The following is a 20,383-nucleotide window of genomic DNA, read 5'->3' as shown; positions in this document are numbered from 1 at the left end:
GGGAATACAATAAAGGGTTAGTTTCCCACTGTCAGCACAGGGCTGGTTTCCTGAGGCAGATGCTCTGGTGAGCGGAAATCTAGGGGGATGGAGACAGACGTACGATATATTGCCTAGGCACGCATCCGGGTTTTGCTTCTGGGTCTCCCAAGACCTCCACGGTGCATCGGAGTGGATCATCTGTGCACTGCCGCGCATGCTCATCTTCCTGCCTCGGGTGTTTGGTTGGAGCTCCACCCAACCCCCCTTTGCTCTTTGATGCACCAAGACACGAAGCGCGTCGGTCTTTGCTGAGCGGGGCTGTCGGAAGAGCCCTGAAAGTAGCTGGGCTTTTCCAGGAGAGTGGACAGTCACGTTATTGATAATGAACCCAAAGTCCAGGAAGCCCACGCATCCCGGTCTGAGGGGAAATCCACCAGCCCTTCCTGTAACGTGCTCCTATGCACGGGCCAAAATTTTGAGAGCATGGTGGGGGGACCATAAGAGGCCTGCAGAGGGGTGGAGCACATTGCCTTCAAAAGTATACGCATTTCTGAATGAGCAGAACCATCTCCCTGACTTCATACCCGAACCCCTCCCTGCGCCGATCCTGGCCAAGACTTGCCTTTTTGTCCTGTTCTGGCTACCCTATTCGATGCCCACTGGATAGGATTTGGTGAGCACAATAACAACAAGAAGAAGAACGGCAATAACATTAATAACTGGTGATAGTGATGATGATACTATTACCGGTGATAAGTATGAACGACAAAATATGGTTAATCCTAATGAAGTGCAGTTGATAGATGAAGAAGAAGAAGAAAATGATCTAATTGGCAAGTGCCAGCAAGATAGTGACCTCCCTAATTGGGCCATAGCCTAATGGATGCTTATTCTCAGCTCACAACATGTCCATGCATAACACTGGGAAAATGTGCTTGTCACTGGATAGCAGGACCAGTGTCAACAGCTGAAGTCCTATAACTTCCTTGCCTGTTATCTGGGAGCTCATCCCTGCTGAACGAGTTGAAGCTGGTGATGTGTTTCATCAAGCGCAGAGGGGATGCGGAAGAAGTGCTATGAGTTTCAGGCACCATCTGAGGGTGAACGAGCCTGATTGACAGGTGCCAGATGACGGTGAAGGATGTGCATGGATGTTGAGTAGATTATGCCAAGGCATTTGGGAGGGTGATGACCAGCATGACGGATCTGATGAAAGTACATTTATCGATGGTGAAATTTCTATGAAGGAGCACAGAAAATTAGGCAGTGTCCCCAAAACAATAGGAAAATACTAGACAGTAAGAACACAGTTCAGGATTTGACACCTTTTGCTCTTTTTTTTTATATTCATGTTTCCATTATCCACAGCTCTAAGATGTGCAAAGGAAGTCTGTGTAGTGACCCAGTAGCTGTCCTAGCTGGATGAGGAGGTTGAGAGAAATTTGCTGCTGAAATGGTTGAAACTTTCTCAAAGGATGTAGGGATGGTGTTTGGGCTAAACAAATGGGTGCATCCTGGGAATATCAAAATGGACCTGCATAAACGTCAGAGAGGCTAGAAGGGGATAATGGAAAATATGAGTAGTATTGGACTTTAGATCAATATAGGTTTTCAGAAGGAAAAGGTGTGTGATAAAGAAATGAAGGAAACATTGAAGAAAGAGTTTTTCTTGGTGCTAGGAAACCTCTCAGGGTTTCCACCTCTCTGCGGAGCCTGTTCCAGTGCTTCCAGGGAAGTTTTTCCTAATGTCTAATGTCCTGCAATGGTGCAAAGGGGCTGCTGGAATCTGGATGGGGCAGACCGCCCCGCTGCATTAATTCATGGCTTGCTCAGATGAGGAGTCTCACCAAGGGCAGCAGGATGGGGCCGTCCCTTACAGCGTGCATCTGTGCCCCCGGCACCCCGGGGCACGGGAGCATTCGTGGGGTGTGAGGTCAGGCTCCCTGCTCAGCTCAGGGCCAGTCCTCAAAACAGCAAGCCCTGGCAGGACAGAGCTCGTTCTCTTGGCTTGCTGAGCACATGGAGCATGCACTCTCTGCATACTCCAAAACACAGCCTGGGCTCATGGTCTGCTCAAAATTATGCAAAATTACGCTCAAAATTTCTGCAAAGAGCTGCTGAGGAGAGTACAAACCATGTGCTTTCCTGCCCAGCAGTGAAGGAAAGCAGCTGCAGGAGCAGAGTGGGCTGGCAGGGGTGGCCTAAAACCGAGGACAGCCACCCTGCAGCCCACGTGCCACAAAGGTCCTGGGCAGCCTCTGTGCATGGCATGCAACACGGAGGGGACAAGCAGCCCAGCCACGGATAGGGCAGGAAGCAGCAGTCAGAGCGGCAACTTGGGGGGCGGGGAGCAGAAAGCAGAGCAGACAATCGGGCAGAGGAAGGGGATCCAAGTGGCACTCGGGGAGGCTGTGGGGCTCATTTGCAGCATGCCAAATGTTGTCCCCCCCATCTTACAACCCCCAAGAGCTCCGGGCAGGGGGTGGACTCCAGCTCACCTCAAGGTTTTTCTGTAGACAGACTTGGGCCAAGGAAAGAGGAGTGCCCATTGCAATGTGCTGGTGACGCGAAGCAGGGAGGCATTGCCCAGCCAGAGGGGGATCGGAATATCGTACAGGAGATTTTCTTTTACATGAGCTGAAAAGAAGCCAGAGCCAGGAAGGGGGAGATGACCTTGCAGTCTGGAGTAACAGAATAAATTTGGGCTGGAAGTTGACAGTTTCTAACTATCAGAGAAGTCCTGAAAAAAGCTTCCCAGAGAAGCGAGAGCAAGGTGGTTTAAAGAAGGAGCTGGTTAAAAGTACAGAAGGGACGAGTATCCAGGTTGTAAAGGGCATCCACGCTGGTGGCAGAGGTGATATCTTTTCTTAAACCAACTAGATCTTTGCAAACAAATTATTTTATTTAGGGACAGGGTGATGTGACGCGGCTGCCAGCAATGGCCTGGAGCTGATGACTTTGCAAGTCCCGCCCGGCTTCCCGCGGCCTCTCTCCGTGATCACAGGAACACGTGCCGCGGCTTCTCATCTCATTCAGGCCGCAGCGTGTACGGAGATCTGCAACCCAGTGCTCGCCAGAGTTCACCAGGGTCTATTCTGCCGTGCATCGATGCCACTGTTTGCTTTTCTGGGTCAAATCTCCTGCCAACATGCCTGGGCAGCCTGCCACGTCCACCCCGGCTGCACGTGACAGTGGCTGTGCAGACACACCCGAAGTGGGGACGGCCTAATTTGGCATGTAAAATCAGACCGATTGCCCAGATAATCAGCACCTCTCCCTTTCCCTGTCATGCCCAGGAAATGTTTTCTCTCTCGCTGTCTTTTTTTTAAAGGATGCATACGTTGCATTTCCATTTTAACTTAGCTTTCCCCAGGGATTTATAGCCTCTATCCAGTTTTATTGTTGATACAGATCTTTATCTGCCCTGAGCTTATAACTGACATTTAAATTACACTGCAAACAACGAATCAATATTTATGGATTACTGGGCCAATACGTTTGCCAACCCAGTTGTTATGGGATTCTGTCTCCCGGCAAACAGGGCGTGGAGGTCAAGGTCAAGGCTAATGAGAAATAGGGACAGACAGCAACTGCCAACCTAATATTGACCCATTAACAGGAATGCATTCGTGTTAGTCATTTAGTTTAACATATTGAGCCCTTTGTTCATTTTCCCGTCCTTATTATATTGTTGATAATTGCTCCTTATCCAAGACACAATGCATTTGGGGGATGGGGGGGGGCGCTCCCCTCTCCCTTCCACAGCCACCTGGAAGCCACAAAGAAAAGATGGATTTACCCTCTGTTTGGGACTAAAGATAGATTTACTCTCTATTTGGGAGGAAAACCTCCTTTCTCCTTCTCACACGCTTATAAAATGCACCAAATACAGGCGCCTTTCTCATTTCTGTCGTTTCAGGGCTGCTTCTCCGTCGAAGTTAAGGGGAGCAAATCTGACTAACTCGTCCAAAGTGGTGTTTACCAGTTGCAACAGCGTCAGGAAATTTAACCTCTGCTTCAGAGAGCAAGACAAACCTGTCTCATACCTACATGGTTACAGGCACGTTCGGCCGATGGCGAATTCAGACGTCGATGCTCGTCTGCGCAGTTGCTCTCATCAGCTGAAATCAGAAGTCAGGTGGGCAAAAGAGCACTACACGAAGTTTTCCCTGTCCCCGGCGTTGTGTAATCTCCCCATGTGTTTGTTCCTGGATATCGGCTCCTCTAGTAACCACAGTGCTGATCCCTCAATCATTAGCCCTTTGCACTCCGATGGCACTTTCTGCCTGAGGATCTCAAAGCGTTTGACATCCGCCGTATTCATTCAGTAAACTTTGCACTGCCCCACAGCAAACAGGGAAGCGCTATTGTCATTTCTCCAGCGAGGAAACTGAGATCAAGGCTTTGATCATCGCAGCTGGAACCACCCAGTCCCTCTCCTGCGAAAGAGGCCGTGGGAGGATGGGCTGCCTTTTCCCACGCAAGCGCTGCAGTCACATATGCAAATCAGGTAGCCGTGCATTTGCATATGCAATTATCTGACTTCTTTGTACGCTCATTGTCACTAAAGTCATAACTCAGGCGTGTAATTGCAGGCACATTTTTTTTTCACCTTAATTGGGTGCAATGAGGACTTCCCCTAGGGTGACGTGAGGAGCGTCAGGCTCTCCCAGCCCCAGCTAGCCCTGCCAGCCTTTCCCGTTGCCGTGCAGGCCCAGCACCGAGCCATGCCGGTGACACCCAGAAAGCCCCGTGCTTTTCTAAATCACCTGGGGATGAAAATCTCGTGGGAACAGGCCTTCAGCTCCCCTTGTTTCTGGTCAGGCTGGAAAAAGCCATGGGAGCTTGATGGGTGCACTTGGTAGCTGTGTTGGTCTGCGACAAGAAGACATGCAAAAAACTAGAAGTCTTGGTTCCAATATAAAAATAAAACGTATCATTTTGGAGCCAAGACTTCTTGTGTTTTGTATGGGAGCATGACATATTTTAGTCTTATCAACACCCAGAAGTGCAGAAGCAGCAAAAAAATGGGGAAATACTCAAAAAAACAGGGAAATACTCAAAGGTCAAATACTCAAAAAACAGGAAATACTCAAAGCTCAAATACTCAAAAAACGGGAATACTCAGAGGTCAAATACTCAAAAAATGGGGAAATACTCAGAGGTCAAATACTCAAAAAATGGGAATACTCAGAGGTCAAACACTCAAAAAACGGGGAAATACTCAGAGGTCAAATACTCAAAAAATGGGAATACTCAGAGGTCAAACACTCAAAAAACAAGGAAATACTCAAAGGTCAAATAAAAAAACGGGGAAATACTCAAAGCCCAAGCACTCAAGCTACTCAGACTCGGGTTTGCCATCTTCAGCTAAGCCGGCTGTGGCTGTGCTGAAGGTGGCTGGAAGCGGGCGCCCCATTCCCTGGTCTCCCCCCGCCTCGCATAGGCCCTTTTGGGGCTTAAAAGCCAGTTTTACCGAATCCCCCAGCCTGGTTGCCAAGTGCCCGAGACGGGGGCTTAGCCGAAAGAGGGCAACAAAGGTAATCAAAGTGAAAATTGGGGTTTGGGTTTCATGACACTCCTTTAAAAAGAGGTGTTTATCCCCCTTGTTAAACGTCGGATAAAAAGTTGAAGGCCTAAATTAGTTTTGCCCTCTTCCATGCCGGTATTTACATTATAATCATCCAGCGCCGGCGAATTGTGTCAATTATTCTTTCCTCTCCGCGAGCCGAGCGCTCTTTGTTCCTCCCTCGTTTACAAAAGTGAAATATAGGTGAGGTTTAGGACCTTTTAATCCTCCTATGTAATTACTGCTCCCTGCAGACACCGCAGCATTTTTACAATCGCTCTGTGGAGCTGCTAGCCTCAGATTAGGCACACAAAGTCCCTTCACTTCATCAAAGGTTTCCTTATCGAACCAAGACAGCGCAACAACAAACGATCCCCGCGTCTCCCCGGGCCCCGTGTTTATTTGACCACCGCCGAAATAAATAAATTTGCTTCAGACAAACACGCAAAAGCCTGGAAATTTCCCTGGGAAGCCTGCATTTATTTGGCAGGCATGTGGGTGGGAATTTTGGAGGACGTTAAGGACCCCGGTCTATCGTGGGGCTTGTGAAGTGCTTCCCCCCCACCCCTTGCATTTTAGCAGCCCCAATGAGGATGAAACTAAAATGACACGAAGAAATAATCCTTCATTCAGCCCTGAAAGGATTATTCTAATGACTTTGATTATTAAAGATCAGACAGATTTTTTTCAGCATATGAGCATAAGTAAACCAACCCAGAAATACAAATCCTCACTGGGAATTGAAGAACGTCTTAAGTAAACAGAGAGAACAAATGAGCTCTGTGACAGATATACAAGGCTTCTGTCTACAGCCTTAATCAGACAGGCCTACCACTGCTTTACTGGAGGCTAGGCTTTTGTGCAAGCCTGAATAGAGGCTAAATATCCCTTGAAATCAGAACTCTTTGGCTTCACGAGTGTATAGGCCATAGTCTTGCTCTTTTCAGATGCAAATGCAAGTGGTTTTCTTCTTTATCTCCGTAGTAAGATGGTGGTGTCAAGCTGGGCCGAGATGAATAAAACGGAGAATTTATGCTTTATTGAGATCTATTTTTTCACTAAGCCTCATTCCTCGCTCCCTAAAAAATAAAAAAAAAAAAAAGGGGGGAAAAAAAAAAAGCACAGATGGTCTCTTCTGACCTGCTATTTATCATTCCAGCAAAAGCTTAGTCAGTGTAATGCTCCACCGCAATTCATTTAAGGACTCTGTTTGTTTCTGCTGATGAGGACTGTTAATTTGCACAGCAGTCTCATTAGGCCTAAACCACCAATTAATTTCTTTTGTTCTCATTAAATGGCTGATTCCTAAACATTTCTGCGGCAACAATGGCCTGTTCAAAGCGGCGTTGCAGCCACCCTTCATCTCCTGGCCGAGCCGAGATTGCTGTACAGCAGGTAATTCTTCTGAAGAGCGCTCCAGAGGGCCAGCCGGGAACAATGGTTTCGGTTAATTTTCTCAGGCCCAATCCAAGCATGCAAAACAGTTCATTAAATACATACATCTTGCCAGCAAACAAATAGCTAAGCCGAGAAACAAGTGTTCTTGAAGCCTTTCGGTTGCAGTCACCCTGGCTCGGGGCGAACCCGAGGAGCATCGGGAAGCACTTTGCGAACAGAAAAGGAGACCAAAACAAAGAATTTTTTCCAGTCGTTTCAACAGGCCCCAAATGGGCTTTTGTGTCTCGGCTCCCTTATGGTTTTATCTGATTATGGGCCCCAGCTGGCCAAGAATATCTGGTGGTTTGTAGTTTCCAGCTCGGTCGCACGATCTACAGGCGCGTTGAAGTGTCCTTGACTGTCTCTTAGCAATTTAGTGCGAGAAAGTGTCAGCTTTTGTCTGGCAGGGATGCTAGGGCGACTACTTAGCCTCGTTTGACATTCCTGCAGTTTGGGCTTTCTTCGGGGAGCAAAACACCCAAGGTGAGGCGACCAGCCAGCTTGCCTTTTACCCAACAGAAAAAAGAAAAAAGCCTCCCGGGCAAGATCATCGCAGCAAGGGTGACAGCACAGTCAGGCTGCTTTGGGGGGAAACAGTCTCTCTCTCCCTCCAGGCATGGCCAAAATCCATCTTCCCAGGGGCTCGGGCTGTGCATTGGGTAGCAACTGCTCTTTTGAAGCTGCGGGAGAGCCTTGGAGGAAGGGGAAGGGGAGGACCAAGTGCATGCCCTCCTTGAAGCCTCCTTGGCTGGGAACAGCAGCCGTGGGATGTTGCTCTCCTCTTCTGCGGGTGCATTTGTTCCTTCCCCACGCTTTAGAGAGCTGGCAGACAGCGAGCAGAAAAAAAAGGCGAGAGGAGGAGGTGCCACCCTGTTCGGTTGACTCATCTTGGGAGTGCGCTCTGGTGCTAGCACAGATACACCCACTGGTTTTCCATGCGTCTCAGATAGGCCCAGACGGGGGTCAGCGTGTGTGTTTCTTTTTCACTAATTAATGCCCAAGCTTCATGAGGTTGCTGCTGCCAGTGACTCAAGGACTGTTAAAATTCATAGAAAATGAGGGTTGATGGGACTTCAGGAGTCTAACTCCCCGCTCCAGGTAGGACCAGCCCCAACTGCATCATCCCAAACAAGTTTTTATCTAGCCAGGTCTTCAAGACCTCCAAGGATGGAGAGTCTACCTGGGTCTTAGCAACTTCCAAGGATGGAGACTGCGCCACCTCTCTGGGCAGCCTGTTCCTGTTTCACCACCCTCCTCGTGGGAGTTTTTCCTAATATCCAACCTCAACTTCCCTTGCTGCAGCTGGAGCCCATTGCTCCTGCTGTCATCTGCCCCCACTGAGACCAGCCCAGCTCCATCCTCTTTGCAGCCCCTGCAGGGAGGTGAAGGTTGCTATTCAGTCCCCCTCGGTCTCCTCTTCTGCAGACTAAATCAACCCATTTCCCTCAACCTGTCCTCACCAGTCCTGTCCCCCAGCCCCCAACCATTTTCATTGCCCTCCATTGGACTGTCTCCAACTTGTCCCCATCCTTTCTGTAGCGGGGGGCCCACAGCTGGACACGGGACTCCAGATGTGGCCTCCCCAGGGAAGAACCACTGCTCTCAAGAACATTGTCCTCTATTCAGCACCGGTGAGGCCACATCTGGAGCACGGTGCTAATGACACCAAGATTGCAGGTTTGATCTCAGGTTGGACTAGTTGACCTCTCGGGGTCTTTTTCAGCCTTCGTTTGGGATGCATGACTTTTTGCGGAGGACACCAACACGGAGCAGAGGGTGCCACCTGCTCTGACAGGTGTTAGGCGGACACATGGGCTTGGAGGAGCCATCCTGACAGCTGGGACTAGCCCCCGACCCCAGGCGCCGGTCAGAGCCAAGAGGCAGACTCCCGTCGGCCTTCATGGTGCTCCTGTTTGCTCCTTGGGGGTGATGCCCGTCCTCTCAGACAGACATCGCTCCCATGGGCAACCTCTCCAAGGGCCGCGTTCCCCAGCCAGTGACCAAGACTCTCTACCCTGGACCGAAACCTTTGTCCCTGCGCTCCAGTGATGCTGGAGCTGTCGATGTGGTGATCACCATCCCGACACTGTCCTTTCTGGATGTGGAGGGCAAGAGCTCCCCGTGATTTCAGATGCACTTGGAGGTCCGGTTTGGAGAAAAGAAATGGCCCATCCTAGTCCAGCTGCATGTGACATTGCAGCTCCTTGTGGAAGTGCTCTCAGAACAAGAGATATTGCCTCCACTATTGCCAAATCCCGATCGTGCAAACAGTCACGCAGTTAAAACACAGGAAAGGGCAAAAAAAGGCCCCAGGACATGAGATGCAAACTGCCCGGGCATCTCTCTGGCTAGGTCAGCCAATCTGGCCCTTACGATCGCAGGGGCGAGGTCTGTGCAAGGGTGGCCACGTGCTGAAAGCAAGGGGAGTTACGTGCTCTTGATTTGGGACTGCCCTTGATTTGCTGATAACAATAAATTCCTGCCTTTGATTTTATCATGAGCCAGGGTAACCTTTGCGCACGTTCAGCACCGCTCTCGGCTGGGAAAACCATGCAGCAGATCTGTAGGCCTTTATCAAACAGGGATCTGGTGGCCTGCAACGTCCCTCAAAACAAGGGAGCTTCGTCATGTTGGGACAGAGCAGTCTCCCCAGGGAGGTGGTGGTACCGGATGGTCCTTGGGGTGATGGTCCCCCGAGTTCAGCCTGCAGGGCATGCATCTCGTGCGGTTTCTCTGCAGAGTTGAGGTTTGGACACCCCCAGACACCCATCCGAAGCTCTCTCGTGCTCCCCCACCCCAAGCACTGGGGCAGCAGGTGGGAATAGCAGACAAAACGTAGCGCGGCAGATCCCGGGGGCAGTGTAGCCGCACGGCTCCGCGAGGGTGGGAAAGTTCATCTCTGCGGCGAGGCGACTCTCAAAAATATTTGGAAAGGAAACTGTTAGGGGGAGCGGCGAGAGTGCAGGGAAAGCCTCGGAGGACAGGCAGGCACGTCTCATAACACTTGTGACTGATGCTGCCAATCGTGGCCTTTTGTGTCTTGAAAAACCGGAGCAGTTAACTCCTTTCTCTTGCCATTTGATTTCCAGAAAAAAAGGGAAAATGAGCTGGCTCCTAGACGCGGTATTATGGTGAGAAATATCACTTGATTGCCATTGTTTGCTGAGCTCCTGCTTCCCATGCTTTTCCTGGATGGAGGTGGAGCCTTGATTGCAATGTTTTATTGTTCGCTGGGTCTCTGGCGTGGTGCTGGCTTTTCACTTCACCTCCTACCTGAAAGCCGGCCTTCCCCTCTGGAGACCCTTGCTGAGTCTGGAAACCCCAGGCTGGGGTTTGTCTCCCTCCATTAAAGCCCCTGATTTGGAGGCTGAGCTTGAAGCACCCGGCGTACGTGCATCTAGGCCAGCACGTCTCGTCCAGCTCCAGCCGATGTGGGCTTTGCTGGTGTTCGTGTCGCCACACACCCACCTCCCACGTGCAGGTAGGACACGAAGGTGGGAGTGATGGGAGCACGGATGGGGATGGGAAGGGTGGTTTCCCATACGTCACCATGTCGGTCGTATGCTGGAGCACGTGCCAGCGCACCCCGGTCCCTGGGCCCACGTGGGGACCGATGCCAGCCGCCCCCCAGCCTGGAGGTGGAAATAGGCTTGTGCTCCTGCTGCCCCGTTGCAACACGGGCTGAGGGGTCCTGCCCGCTCCCGAGGTCCATCTGCAAGGCATCAGGCCTGGTCTTCAAGGTGCCCACCGAAACCCCAGCCCGTCAGGGACGCTGTTGGCTGGCTCTTAGGACAGCAGCCGGGCCCCGGGAGGCTCGAGGTACCGCGACGCTGCCCCGAAGTGGAAGGCGAGCATCTCTCTGGAGTGGCTCCACACGTTAAGTCTTGCCCGGTAATTACCCGCCCCGGTCCCCGCGCTGATGGGGAGTGATGATATATTCATGAGCTTCCCAGCCGGCCGGATGGGAGCGTATTTCATTAGGCTAATGAAAAGAGACAGATATTTATTTCGGCAATCATTTGAGGGAGGAGTGGGAGGAGAAGACTTATCGGTCGCCATGTAATTACAGCGAGGGGATAAATCCCCGGGAAGGCTGCTGTGGTCAGCTGTTGCCGCATGGCACCGAAGCCGTTTGTGTGCCTTTTTTTTAAGCGCAACCCAAGCTGCGCTTCCTGAGGGCACGATGGAGGTTTGTCCGCGGGGCTCAGGCTCGGGACCCTTGATTATTGCAAGAGGGGTTGGATCGGGCACGCACCCGGCTAACCCCCAGATCCTGGCAACGGCTCTCATGCTGTGATCAGTGTCACTGGCCTCAGTGTTTGCTTCTGAAAAGTGGGTACAAACGTTTGCAGAACTGGCACCTTCCAGGCTTATCTCTTTGATCCAGGGACACCATTTCTGTAGCAGCAGCCCTGCAAGGATACGCAAGGCAGGGGCCACAGAGCTGGGCACCCCTAAAGCTTTGGGCTGGGGTTGAGGCCCGTCTCGAAGCAGGCATCAAAGGCAAACCAATGGACCTTGCCAGCAGGCCGGCAGCCTCACATGGAAACCTACTGGCAGCTGATGAAAAGCAAGCTCTGGATAAATATAATCACGGCCCAACCATAAGCGAAGCCTAGGGACACCACGGGCCGGACTCGCCCCCGCCCCGCCCGCGGAGAGCAGCCGCCGACGTCCAGCGCGTGTTTGGGATACAAACATGGGCTGCGGCTTAGCTCTCCAGCCACCCCCTCGCCAGGGGGGCTGGGGAGTTGCTAATGATTAAAAAGGAGCTGATGATGTTAAATAACAACTGCTTATTGTTTGTGCTGGATTTGTTAGGATTTATGGTGTCATAGTGGCCTGACAACACGAGCAAACAGCTGCTAACCAGCCTAGCAACAATGCGCGCCCAGCAGCACAGGGAAGGACTTTCCGTCCGCTGGAAACGAAGCAACAAAAACAATGCAATCATAAACTTCAGCAGAGATAACAATGCAAGATTTACAGGGTCTCCGGGGCCTTGCCGGCTCCTACCAGCCAGAGCGGGAGCGGCGCGGCTCCCCGCGTCCAGCAAACGCCGGAGGGGGAAGGCCGCGCACATCTGGAGGGTCTGAGTCGTACGCTGAATTCAAACCAGGAGCAGGCAGCGAGGGGTGCCGGCAGAGGAAATATGGATTTGGGAAGTATTTCAGGGGGCTGCTTTTAAACGCAGGGTGGGAGCCTCTCTGCAGGAGTTTCTGCGAGCTGCCCTGTTATTCGGGACACCAGGAGACTTCGACTCTCGGTCCCGCTGTCTGCGGGAAGTCCGCGCCAACAGGAGCAAAGGGGAGCCACACCGGATCCGGTGCCCAGCTGACCTCTCCAGTGCCCGCAGGAAACCGGGAGGCTCCTTGCCGAGGGGGTCAGTGCAGCCGTGCCGTGCCGTGCCGTGCCCGGCGGCCGTGAGGGCGGCGATGCCCGCGGCCTCCGGGCGCCTCGCGCAGAGGCAGCGCCGTTTGCATTTGTCTCTATTAGGCAGCAGCAATGCACAATGATCCTTGAAAAGGGCCCCTTGCCGGGCCACCACGCCGGACCTCCCCTGTATTCCCTGCGCCTAATGAAGACAAACGAGCAGGGCCTGGATGTGCTGAAGCAAATCCTACTGGAAGCTCCCGGCCCAGGGTGTGCGTTAACCCTTTAGCAGGAGCACGGCTGTGGTGTACAAAATATACTTCTTTCCCTACCCACCTCGAGCCCTCAGGGCCAACATTAGTGCTGATGCTGGATATCCTGGGCCTGCAAGGAGGTATACCGCGGCAGAATGGGGGTTAAGCGAGCTGGAGGTGCATTAGGTGCAAGGGCTGACCCGGGAGCAGGCTCGCCTGCGGAGGAGCTGGAAGGAGCAGGGGCAGGTGAGGGGCGAGAGGGGAGCGCTCCCTTGCTGAATGCAGGAGGGCTGGGAGCTTTTCGGGCTGGTCTGTGCTGGGTGCTATGCCCCCGGGAGGGGAGCCGGGCCTGGGCCAGGTTCAGACATTACACATAAACTGGTATAAGTGACCAAAAACTGGTCTGCACCCATAACAAAACAGTTCAGGGCACTTAGATTAGTTTAAAAATGACAGATCCTGGACTGAGAGAGGCCTGGATGAATGAGGTGTCAGACTGAATTGGTTTAAGTTAGACCAGTCTATTGAACTTCTGTGCCCAGGTCTGTGCTGCTCTGCCTGGAGGGAACGGCGCATCTCCAAGGGCCAGCTGCTTCCCTCAGGTGCCTGGGCAGGTGGGGGCCACCCCTGCCTCTTGCTTTTGGGAGTTTTAACCTCGCTGCCCTCATCCTAACAAGGGACAAATCCCAATGTCCCTTGAGACCCGCAGAGCACCCAAAAAGGCACAACCCGGCCCTTAGGGAGGCTGCACGAAAGCATCCCCGAACAGCTGTGGGGGTCACTGGAGATGGGGCGGGAGAGAGGCAGAAAGGGGCCCGAATATAAACCAGAAGTGAAGACTGCAAGTCAGAGTTAAGGAAAGCCAAATGGCGAAGAGTGAAGGACCCCAAGGAGATTTTTTTTTTCCAAGTGTGTTGGGAACAAAAGACTGCTCAGCCGTGGTATCGGTGCATTGCTCCAGCGAAAGATGCAGGGACCCCCTCTCATAATTCAGCAAAGGCCAAAGGGCTTAATAAGCAAATATTTGTTTGGCTCTTAGGAGAAAGCCAGATGTGATCCTGTCCTCCGATAAGGGAATATTTTCCATTCCAACGGATCCGCAAAACAGCTAGTCAAGTGAGACAGGGTTAAATCAGCAGGTCTGCATAAATTGCATCCCAGGCTGGGCTGGTCAAGGAGCACTCTGGACCATTAATGTTGATTTTCAATAAGTCTTTGAACCGCGAGGAAGTTCCAGAGGAAGGGAACTAATGTTGTGCCAATATTGGAAAAGGGCAAACAAGATGACCCAGGTAATTACGGGCCTGTCAGGCAGACATCGATCCCAGACAGAATAATGGAACCGCTGATACAGGACCCGATTAATAAAGAATTAAAGGAGGGTAATATCATTAATGCCAATCAAGCTGGCTTTATGGAAAATAGGCCTTGTCAAAGTAACGTGATATTTTTTTGATGAGATTGCCAGATTAGCAGAGGCAATAGACTCCCCTAGGCTGTTTCAGGCGCTTTCCCCGGGAAACCCGGCTGATACAAAACCAACCGGCGCGGTAGGAAATGGGTTGGAAATGCATGGGGCTTCGGTGCACGGGGACCAGCTGGGGTGTTGCTGGCAGGGTCCCACCCGGCGGCTGCTCAGCCCCGCGCCCAGGAGCACTTTCATCAGTGACCTGGAAGAAGGCGGCAAACTCATTACAGAGTTTGCAAGTGACCCGGAGCGGCAACCAACAAAGAGAAGAGGGCACGGAGACCGCAAAAAAAGAGCACGTGTGTTTTCAGAGGGGCCTGCCTCGGAGGAGGGGGTCCTGGGCAATGCACTTGGTCTCACTGCAGCCAGCAATCCCCGTGTGCGTGCTCTAACAACGAGGCATCGCTACCCTGGGCTGCTTTTGGGAAGGAAGTTGTGGCTTCAGTTGAGCTGGATCCCACTGGGGAGTGCTCAGGATGCTGGAGGGGGCTGTGGGGATGGGAACAGGGACCTCCATGCACTGAGCAGAAGCCGAACCTGCATCTTCCCGGTGCAAATCGTTGGTGTTGGTGGAGGTCAGGCACATCCCCGGGACGCAGCAGGGTTTCCTGGCTCCGTGCTGCGTCTTCAACTAGGGCCCAACTCTATTTCGTCTTGTCTCCACGCCTGCCACGACGGGGCAAGAGGAGAGGGGAGAGATTCTTCCACTCGTTCACACATGCAGCCCTGTGGGGGAACAAGTCCTTTGTGGGGGGTGTGGGTCACAGCAAAGGCATCGCTGTGTTCCTGTGGCGTGGCGAACCCTGCAGCACATCTTCTTTGTGCTGCAGCTGCTTGGGATGCTGTTCTGTCTGCCCAGCTCCCTGGACCCTGTTTATTTAACATACTAGGAAGGTGATAAAAAAATGTCACGGAAGATTTGCTCATGTTTTTTGAACCGTCATGAAAAAAATGTACAGTCAGGACAAAAGGAGTGGGTGAGACTGGTGATTTCAACCCAGGTGCTCTGTAAACGAAAGGGTTGCTGTTGAGGGTGGGCTGCAGAGATGTTTGCCTGATCTCTGCGGGCTCAAAGAGTGAGGAGCTGGGGGGGAAATGTTAGGAAACAGGGAGGGAAAATAACTTGTGGAAGAAATGGGTGCAGGAAGCAGAGAGGCTTTTCTCTACTGTAGTTTGCAAGAGTTGTGCCCAGAAGCTGTTCTGGAGAGTGGGGACTGGCCAGTCCCAACCACCCTTCCCGGGGGATACAAAGGGAGGGTGTATACACGCGTGTGCCTGAGTATGTGTGTACATGCATGAGTGTGTGTATATATGCAGATACATGTGCCTGCATATGCATGGGAGTGTACATGCGTGAGTGTGTGCATGTGCACATGTGTACCTGTATATGCATGGGAGTGTACATGCGTGAGTGTGTGCATGTGCACATGTGTACCTGTATATGCATGGGAGTGTACATGCGTGAGTGTGTGCATGTGCACGTGTACCTGTATATGCATGGGAGTGTACATGCATGAGTGTATGCATGTGCACATGTGGACCTTTATATGCATGGGAGTGTACATGCGTGAGTGTGTGCATGTGCACGTGTACCTGTATATGCATGGGAGTGTACATGCATGGGTGTGTGTACATACATGTGTGTGTGCAGGCATGTGCGTGTACACTCAATACCTCCTGTGCTCACGGCCCTAGGACCTTGTGCTGTCCGGGTAAATCAAATTGCCGTTGCATGCCCAACTTCATCACCTCTTGCTCCTTCTAACCCCTCTCTGCCAGCACATACCAGGCTGCGTGGACGCGCGGCCTGACCCAGGCGGGTCTGAGCGCTCAGGGCCAATGCACTTTTTGCCTCGTGCAGAAGGCCCTTTTTCATAAAGGACAAGGCCTGGGCCTCGGCTCGTCGCAGGACAGCACCTGGGAGAGTGGCTATGGCACTGCCACTCTTCATTGGGTTGATGCCCACTGCTCCTACACTGCTGTTTGTGCAGAAGCCCCAAAATCATATGAAAGGGACTGTTTTTTTTTTTAAACTTCTGGCAATTCCTGAGCCATTGCAGAGACTTCAAGTGTTTCTCCAAGGCTGGGGTGATACAATTTGGAGGTTTCCCTCCACCACTGTGATTTTCCAGCATGTGTTAAGGATGGGGGGAAAGCATAGGATGGACCTTGAACCAGGTGCCCACAACAGTAGCTGTAGCCCAGGTGACTTCAGCTGCTTAATGGATACCATCAGAGCAAGGTGCTTGGAGCTGAGTACTTTAAACGAGGTTATGGAAAAGGATGGAGGAAATAAAGCTCTCTGCTGCTTGCAAACTGCCCTCGCCACCCTCTTCTGGTCTCGCTTTGCAGAGGACAAAGGGGTTTTTCCACCGGGCTGTGGAAACATTGCTGGGAGGGACAGAGCTCTCTGGCATCCTGCGATGCCCAAGCACGAGCGACATGTGAATCGTGCTTTGACCCGCGTCTAAGAAACAACCGAAACTCTTTGTACTCATCGAGAGCTCAGTCTTTGCGGGGAACAGCAGCAACTTGACCCTCTCACTTGCTGCGATGTTGCTCCTCCAGTTGAGAGCCCACCACTCATCATTCCCGTCCTCCAAAACACCTGGCGCAGCCCTCGGCACAGTGAACCTCAACCAGGGTGTTGTGGCACCCTGGGGTGCCTGGAGAGCCTTTCAAGGGTGCTACACAATGGTAACACTGTTGGGTGTGTGGGTGTGCACACATGACTCATGAGAGAAACCCTGAGATTTCAAATGGGAGCCCAGAGCATTGAAAACACCTTGCCCTGCCAGGGGCTTTCTGAAGTCTTTGCGACAGGAGGTTGCTCCAGTATTTTTTTTGTAGCTACAAATGAGTGAAAACGAAAAGGTGGCATTTTCTACGGTGGGGGCTTGAGTCTAACAAGGTGAAGAACAACTGTCCTAGTCATATGCAGCTCCAGGCAGCCTTCAGAGTTGCTGTCAGAGCTGGCAGTATACACAGAGACTGCGTTAAGGAGCAGCATGCATGCTCCTCACTCAGTTCATCGAGCTGGGCTGTGCCACTGTTGCACCTACCCTGGATTTCCCGAGCGAGAGCCGTTGATGCCTGTCTGCTCCATCACTTGGCACCAATGCCCCCCCCAAGACACGTCCAGACTAGCACGCACACGTGTGATGGTATGTGGTGTTGCCCACCGCACCTGCTGCGCATGCAGGCATTCCCTGCACTGCTAATTTGCAGCACGGGGAGGGTTTTGACACCGGGAGATCTGGTGTCACACCTAAAAAAAGGGGAGCAGTGCACGCAGAAGCAGCGCACGCTGCCCGAAACCGGAGCCAGGCCAGCTGTAGCCCCACTCCAGCTGCTGACCAGGCTCCCTGCTGCAGGATTACAATGGCTACAGCCCCCAGAGGCCTCCAGGATCCCAGGTAAGGCTTCTGGGGACCGCCCAGGTGCTGACCTCAGCCTCCCCCACCCTACCCGGGGCAACTTGCCACCTGCCGGAGCATGCGAGCACGGGGGTTCCTCGGGGACGTAGCAGCAGCGAGCGCCCTATGCGTAACCCTAAGGGTGCTTGCGCTTGGCGACTTTAACTTCCATTCACTTGCATGTAAATGCTCTGCGGCGCCGCGGCTCCTCCGCATTGGGGGCTGAGTGCTAATAGGGCGGGGGACCTGCAGCAGTTGTTCCCATTATGAAAAGTACAGGATGAAAAGAAAAACACCAGCCTTTTGCTTTTAGTGTGCATGGGTCTTCAGCTGTGTAGATCTCACTAGATAGGGGTTAGACAGGTGTGAGCATCTTTCCTCGGTGCAACTGGAGGAACAAACCCACTGCAAACCAGGAGCATCCCTTGAAGCCATGCCACATTAGCTTCCAGGTAAGGCTTGCAACAGAGGTCCAGGAGGCTTGTCAGTGCAAAGCACGTGAGCGCTGGAGAAGAGACTGGAAGATGTGGTGCCCATTGGGATGGGGACTGGACTCAACGGACGTGTATTGGTCTGTCCCTCGTGTCTGTGGTATTGCCTGTGCCTGGCGAAAGCCCATTCCAGTGACGGCTGTACTGCAGATATGATGGGTGTGACTCTGAGCGTGTGTGTGTGTGTGTGTGTGTGTGTGCGCATACGCGTGCACGCCCCCAGGTGACTTTCGAATGGAGTCTCCAACTCAACCCTCTTCCAAGGTGGATCCTATTGGATGGGATAGCATGGTTGGAGGGGGTAGGAGGTGCCCGTGCCTCTCTCTGGCTGAGGTTGTGGGATCGGTCCACTGCCCCATCATAACGTGTGGGGCGAGGTGGCCGGACGGTGCTCTGGCCGAAGTGCTGGCCTCTGCCCATTTGAGCGGTCGCTTTGCCTAGGGAGAGCCGAGCACGTTGCCTGGGCCTGCCGTAGACAGAAAGAGTAAAGAGGCTCTGCCGGCAGCTCTGAGCCTTCAGTCAGGGTCGATTTGCCCTGTCTGCTAGAGAATTAGCCTAGAAAGAACCAGGGATAAAACTGCTGGGGTAGGCTTGCTTTGTCCCCACCCAACCCATCCAAGGCCAGTAGAGGATGGGGGGAAGCAAGGGCCTAGCAGAGAAGTACACACATGGCTCGCGCCCGTCTGGCTGATGCAGATCACAGCCCGACTTGCTTGGGTGTGCAAAAGGGCGCCGGGATATGTGTGCATCTGCCTGGGAGCTCAGGCACCCCGGGAAATCCCATCCAATGACTTGTTCATTTAAAAATGTGATGCATAAGGCGCGTGCATGTACACGTGTGTGTGTGTGTGTGTGTGTGTGCGCATGTAGGAAGTGAAGCAATTCACAAACCAATCTCTGCCCCCTGCCCTGCGCCAAGAAGTCAGGTTGCTTTAACCTCCCCCCGCATGCCAGGCAGCTTTAAAGCCAGGCTCAGGCACAGGTTGGTCATGAACAGCTCACTGGGGGTTTCGATGGCGTCAGTGAAGAGCAACCAACCCCCCTCCCACGTCCGCCGTCTGCTCTTCCCCGTCTCGGAGCGAGGGCATCGGCTGTGGCCGCTCCTCCGCCCTTGTATCTGCCAAAAGCCTGGTCGGAGACCGCCGGAGGTTTGCAATTCGGCAGGTGTCTGATGAGTGGCAGGAGGAAGGAGTGCTCAGCAGAGTGAATCCAACCACGAAGGCCTTTACAAGCAGGCTGCACGGCATAACGAAGCTGGCAGCTAATCAGATCTGACTCTGCCTTTGTCCTTCTTGTAGCGTGCCCCGGATCTGATCGGCAGCCTCGTGGAAACCTGGGGGCAGACGACAGGACAAGGAGCAATGGGCTCAGGCTGCAGCAAGGGAAGTTGAGGTGGGATATTAGGACAAACTCTCTCATGAGGAGGGTGGTGAAGCGCTGGGACAGGCTCCCCAGAGCGGTGGTGCAGTCTCCATCCTTGGAGGTGATTAAGACCCGGGTACACAAAGCCTTGGCTTCTGTGTTAAAGCCAGTACAAGAGAAAACCAGCGCGTGTATCCTGAAGGGAGCTGAGAGCTTCTCTCCATAGCGCACCTATGGGCTGGACCTGCTGCTCTCTGCTCCTAGTGCAAAGCTCTTCTGCAGACTTTAGACAACTTTCCTTATTTTTTTTTTTTCCCCCCTTATGAAAACTGCTGCACCAAAACCGGGCTGTGAGCAGAACGCAATGTCCTGGGTGCGAACCAGCTCAGGCAGAAGTCCTACCTAGCAAATTCCCAGCGCACGCACCGCAAACGTAATTTGTCGTCTAACACAGGCCGCGGCACCGTGTGCCCCCGTGCAACCCCGTTACCCCCCAGTGCCCATGGGCTGAGGCTTCCCGCTGCCCCCAGCATCTCCATTGCAAGCAGTCTCGCTGGGGCCGTGCTGCCGTCCTCCTTTTATCTTGCTCAGGATATTCTTGCTTTGGGCTTTAACCTTTCCGGCTTTGATCTTTATCTGCCTTTGAAACCGTGTGTTTTTAGCAATGTATTGACTTTTAAAATTTCTTCTCTTGCAAGGGACTGAGTTGAAAGCAGTCGCTGCCTCCCCAGTTCATTCAGATGTAACCAGGAGGGGATAAATAACTAGGGCACGTGACAGCTGGCTGTCCTTGCATGGTGACGGCAGAGATTTACAGACCTCCTGTCTTTGTGCCTGATGGACAGCCATTGCCTTCATTCATCCTTCTTTCCCTTCTCCCTTAATAAAGAAAACAGACGTGCCATTGCTTTGAAATGCTCATGCCGTTTCATCCATTTTTAATATCTGAACCAGCAGAGAGAAGTTGGTGCAAACTGAAATCGCATCGCTAGCAGGCCCAGTCTCCGGCCCTTGGCTCCAGTGACCATCCT

General features: G+C 52.6%; 2 long non-coding RNA genes across 4 annotated transcripts in view; both read left to right on the top strand.

Annotated features, from left to right (window-relative positions):
• LOC149852002 (uncharacterized) overlaps positions 1 to 5,220 on the top strand; it is a 239,363-nt gene extending 234,143 nt beyond the window's left edge. For all 3 annotated transcript variants that reach the window (XR_016439378.1, XR_016439377.1, XR_016439379.1), the window contains one exon: positions 3,902 to 5,220. This is a non-coding gene — a long non-coding RNA (uncharacterized LOC149852002). The remainder of the gene's footprint in view (positions 1 to 3,901) is intronic.
• A 4,830-nt stretch (positions 5,221 to 10,050) lies between these two features.
• LOC149852001 (uncharacterized) lies at positions 10,051 to 20,260 on the top strand. Its single transcript, XR_016439380.1, has 3 exons — positions 10,051 to 10,469; positions 19,289 to 19,382; positions 20,051 to 20,260. It is a non-coding gene; the product is annotated as an uncharacterized LOC149852001 (long non-coding RNA).
• Positions 20,261 to 20,383: the final 123 nt, after the last annotated feature.

The sequence above is a fragment of the Crocodylus siamensis genome, chromosome 15 (assembly GCF_052110815.1).
Source record: "Crocodylus siamensis isolate JL-2025a chromosome 15, ASM5211081v1, whole genome shotgun sequence".
Classification (NCBI taxonomy): Eukaryota; Metazoa; Chordata; order Crocodylia; family Crocodylidae; genus Crocodylus; species Crocodylus siamensis.
This window is presented reverse-complemented; position numbering and strand designations above follow the sequence as displayed.